Source organism: Gallus gallus, chromosome 1 (assembly GCF_016699485.2).
Source record: "Gallus gallus isolate bGalGal1 chromosome 1, bGalGal1.mat.broiler.GRCg7b, whole genome shotgun sequence".
Taxonomy (NCBI): Eukaryota; Metazoa; Chordata; class Aves; order Galliformes; family Phasianidae; genus Gallus; species Gallus gallus.
Window position 1 is genome coordinate 6,768,862 of NC_052532.1, and position 5,684 is coordinate 6,774,545.

Genomic DNA, 5,684 nt, shown 5'->3' on the forward strand with positions numbered 1-5,684 from the left:
TTTAATGGTACCTTCTATTACGAAGAGAACAAATTATCCTGTAAAAAAGCCAGTTCTGTGCTCATTCCCACTGCCAGCTGCATGCAACTTCAAAATTACAAAGCACTCACTTAGATGAAGTGAATACTTCATTAAACAATTAAGCAATAAGGCAGAACAAAGGCTGTGGTTTCCAGGCCTTGTTCTGTAATTGTATCCTACAGCATTAGGAGAACCAGTGCTCAAGCACAGTGTTGCAATTTAGGCTGGGATTATCCTCTAATAGCCTTGTCCCATGGTATTAGAGGATTGCCACAATGGGGAATTTTTTTATCCATTGATGGTAACATCAAATACATGATTCGTCCTTGAAGGCGCAGAGGTGATAAATTCCATTCCTCTTTCCTCCTTTCATCTTCTTTCCGTAACATCATGATTACAAGCTTTTATCTGTGCTTTCACTTTCTGAACCATGAAGGTTATCCGCCAACCTGATTTCTGCAAAGGTACAGTACATTGAAGCCCAGTTCATAAGTAAATATCACCAAGTCTCCCAAGCATGCTGTGGACTCTCTGAGCCTGAGTTATACTAAGGATAGAAAAGCTGTAAGCCGTGATGTTGAACAAGGGTAAATTTGCGCTGGAATTTTCTATTCATCTCATAGAGTATGTGCAGCTAGTGAGCTTTCAGTTCAAACAGAGAGGAACCTATAAAGATAAGGCAGATGCAGGTTCAGACAGCTGATAAGTAGCAATTGCATGGATTGCAGACGATATATAAACGTCTGAAGTCCAGATACATTCCGCTACAGATATCTAAACTCATTTCTTGAACAAGTAAAGGCTTGACGTGGTTTCTAATGAAATTACCACCATTTGTCCCACTAACTTAAAGCTGACTCTGGGCAGAGCACACAGCCCTACCTACCAAAAAGCCCAGACAGAATTCCTTTTCAGAACTGTTACAGAACATCCTGGATAACAACAGCAAGCCCTTTCCTCAAATATAACGAATCCCTCTATGCTGTCCCTCTCCATAAAGCATTCTGTTCTGCTGAAACAGAAAATAGAGCTTGAACGCAAAATGCAACTCACTGTGTGACAGGACACTCTGTCCTTGGGAACTGGAATTGATATCATCCAGACTCGTGTTATGGGCCAATGGAGGGCCATTAGCGAATTAACTTTCAGTCTGAACAGGAATCAAAGCAGAAATCTAAGAAAATAAATACATTTTCAAAGTATGTATTTTATGTTTTTTTCTGAATAAATCATTTTATATGTTCCTTTTATTATACTTGCATTCCCCTCCTTTGGAAATAATATGATTAATATTTAATTCAGTGGCATATTTTTCCACTCTCCATAGGAATGCAAGTTGTATCCATCTTGTACTTGCTGACTCTGGAAAATAACCAGCTGTCTGTACTCACTGGGATATATGGGAGAATAATAAAATGTCAGAAAACACAATTTTTAAATAGCAGAAGTTAAAGACCAGCTGCTAGATTTACTTTTCTATAGCATTAATTCTTTAGGAAGCTGATAAAGCTGGGCTACTTTGAACCACATACCGCAAAACCAGTAGAAGGCAGTCCCACCCATATCTCAACAAGCAATCCAGGGGAAAACCACAGTATTTGCTCAAGGAGTAAGATCTGCTGCAGAAAAAGATTAAGAACTAGATAAAGTAAAGGATTTAGGCTCTTAAATTAGAAGTGCAGCTGAGTTACTGAATACCAAAAGCACGTCCCAGCTCTGCGAGAAGGGCACAGCTCACTGGATAACTTCTTCTGTAGACTTCTTCACATACCTGCAAATCTTGTCTCACGGGTGAGGTTCAAAATTAAGACCACCATACTAGACAACTTCCTAATGTGTCTGTAAGATTGGATTCAGTGTATGTGGAGACAGCAGCATAGACAAGAAATAAGAAGAAAAAAGCTTGATGGAGATAGAAGGTGTTCAAAAGCCAGAAGGGCCGCACAGGGAGTTCTAGAGATGGACAGCAGGTCAAGAAGTAATGGGGTGGAGATGATGATGAAGGAGGCAGAAGGAATGGCCTGAAGACAGCAATATAGCCTCAGCAATACAGGAAAGGGATAAAGTACTGAAAAGAGAAGGAGGCAAGTGTGAATCTGGGACTCCAGAAGAACACAGAAAGAACACTGCAAAACTTGGCTAGAGAGAGCCAAAGCTCTCAGTGCCTCCAGTTCTGCTTCTGTACAGGTACAGAATGGCACTGGCCACTGCAGCTTCAGAGTTATGTCCCAATCAAGCTAGAACAGCCCTCAGAAACTGCATAGCCTTATGGCTTAATACCAAGAGGACTAACTGCTAAAGGCATTCCTACAGAATATCTAATAAATGCTGACTGCTCTCCACAGGTCCTGTCTTGGCCATTTTTTACAGCTAGTCATGGTATCTCAAGTGCTGCTCTAGGATGCATCAGTCTAGGAGACCCAGTTGCACCTTAACCCTCAGTCTGTTTAAACTCGTCTCTCTCTTTCCATTCTGGTCACCCGGGGAAGGAATGGAAGTTGTTCTTTGTAGCTCAGAGAAGAATAGGATTCTAGAGCTTTCATCTTTAGAGAAAGTTAAGTTTTTGTTCTTTCAGAGCCTGGATCATCATTTGTGGAATTCCACATTCCTGTTCCCATGGCAGAAGTTCCGGTTTCTGATGCTGATGTCAGTCTGCTGCTGAGTCACAGTCAAATCCCAAAGTTGATCACCATATATCACTGTTTGTACTTCATCCTGGCAGCTAGATACTGAAAAGTAAGGTGTGCTGGGGCACCAAGTCCTTCAGTAGTGTTAGCTGGGAGTGCCTCGCCAAAAAAAGGACATGGAGATTCATGGGGAAAAGTTGTACAAATGAATCATAAATCATAAAGCATATCTCATGTGGGATTACTGATCATAAGCATGAATTACAGTCAATGTAAGCTAGCTGGTATTTGTTATGCTGAACGATAAGCCACAATCTTGTCTTGAGGTTTCTAATTGGCAACCTGTACAAATAACAGATCACAATACCACACTTACCACAACAGAAAGTTAACTGTAATGACCATAAAAGTAACTCAAAGTTCACTTTGGCTTAACCCAGTTTTTTTCAGGGTTATCTCATATCCCGGTACACATTTATTACCTATTTTGTCTGTTGCCTTCCAGTCAAAATGTAAATTACCAACGTTCTAAAACAGGAGTGTTTTTTACTTTGTACACACTGTCTTGCACAAGGGTGTCCTGAATTTTGACGGTGGAGCTTTCTAACTCCATTGAAATTCAGATAAATAACAAATGCCTTTCCATCTTTGAACTTTTTTTTTCCTGACTGCTCAGTTCTACCAACTGCTTTTTAAAACCAAATCACGTGTAGAGAAGAAAAGACCCGAGATGAAAACTATTTGTGAAGAAGGTCCAAAACGGGTGAATAAGATCCTCTTTGGCCACAGCTCCTCAGTACAGTGTGCCTGGTCTCAGCTATTTGCAGTAATAAATACAACAAAGCACATTCTGTGTGAGAAGAAAGTTGGATTTCGGGCTGTAACACAAGGAAAAGGTGTCCAATTGCCAAGAGGAGTTTTGCAAACAGTCTCAATCCAGTGGCTCTGATAGCATTTCTGAATGGGTTGCAGGGTGGGCTTCTCATACGTAGGACTGTACTGATGTTGGGCATGCTGTGCTGTTGATAATGGAATACGATAGAAATGCTCATAAAATACTGTCTCGCTTTATTGAGTAGCAACCTGAAATGTCAGTATCACATGCTAATTAATGATTAATGTTTTAGGAAGGAGATGCATACTTGAAATATTTTAAAACTGGTATAACAAGTTTTCATGCTGCAGAGGAGGGAAGTTCTCTATAATACACAGTAATAGGCTGTGTACTTGGAAATGTGTACCATAAATTTCCCCGCCTTAAGGACAGAATGTGTCAACACACAGAATAAAGTTAGTGCCAGAATTAGTAGTCAACAATGCTGAAGAACCAGGAAAGAAGAAAAAACATACAAATGATGATTAGAAGGACAAAAACCTCTTTCAGACACACCTGGGGCAGAAAGATGTAGACAGCACATTTTCAATGAGAAACCAGACCTTCTATCACAAGGTGCTGAGGGTAAATCAAGAAATAAAGAAAATAACACTATGGAACTGACAAAACTCTGGAACTACATTCTTCCTCAAGGTGAGGTACTCAGCAAGCCTTAGCTCTGGCAGGGTGAGTTAGCATATACTTGCACATAATGCTGTAGGAATAACACATTGATGTTATCTAACATCCCAAGTTGATGAATTGCAAAGCACTTTTCACCTGTTTAATGATGTACCCAAACAGGAAATCAGTAAAGTACAGGCTTACACTTAAGTATATTCTTCAATTAAATGTGTTTCCCCCCCAAAAATGTTTTCCTCAGCCAGTGTCTGTAGGCTGTACTTAGTAGATGCCACTCCCGCGTCCCTCCTTAATGAAATGAAACACTTTTCTCTCCCATACTGTTGTGTAACAGATGTTGCAGGTGAGTCCTATGATCCCATACCAAGGTACTGGCAGAACCAAGAATAAAAGACACAGCAGGGATTCATCTAACCTAACATTAGCAAGCTGTAAAGTCGCTCTGGTGAAGAGAGACACGCAGATCTTTGGTCAGGCTTTGCCACTGCAGCCACTGGAGATGTTTCCTCATAATCATCTGACCAACTAGGTCAGTGGAGATACCCTACCTCTCTTGACTGTTTTAGATTAGATGCCAATCTCTCCCTGGGATTCCCACCACCTGCTGTCCCTTGGGCACCACTCCTGCATCCCAGAGGAGGCCCCATGCAGAGCTGCAGGCTGGCATGGTCTCAATGCTCCTAGCCTTGCTGACCTAAATCACGCAGCTCCATCATCCCGCTTCTGTCACAACACTTCTTGTGGGTAGGGCCACATCGTTCTGAAGCATCTCCTCCTTCCACGTGTTCAGGCACTTTCTGCTCCAGAAATAACTCTGCCACCACAGCATGGACAAGAAATAATGATTTCTGCAAGAGCTGTTCAAAGGCCCTTCCTAAAAACAGCCTGAGATTTTTACAGTGGCATGGGACATAAATCAAACCACTCATCTGATGGCTGACATAGCCTTGCACACACTTTCTATAAATAAATACCAGTCAGCATGATGATAAATTAGTAATAAAGAAGAGTAGATGGAACACGTTATTGAGCTGCTGTGGGCAGCACTGCTTAACACAGCATACAGAACGCTTTCCTCCTTCAAGCCGCTCAGCAAAGAAGCGTGCAGGCAGAAGAAGCTGTTGATAACTTATATAACTTTCTTTCACCCTTAACACCTCTCAGCAGAGGCACAGCCCCTGAGAACCGAGCTCCTTCACCAGGGCGGAGTAAAAAGTTGGAGCGATCCCCCAACAGAAGGAAGAGAACACCGCACCCCCCATGGCGGGGCGGGAATTCACCTCAGGGCTCCAGGCGGCGCCGCGGGCGCAGATGGCGGCGCCCCCGCCCGGTCCTCCCTTACAGACACCCACACCTGCCGCACATGGCCGTGAGGAGTGGCGGTGGATCCCGGACAAAGGCGGCCGTCCCGCCTGAGCGAGGCGGAGCCATGACGAAGCACGGCTCCCACCCCGAACGGAGCGCTCCGCCCTGTCCCCGCGCGGCGCTGCCGCTTTAACCGCCCGGCGTGGGTGTTGGCC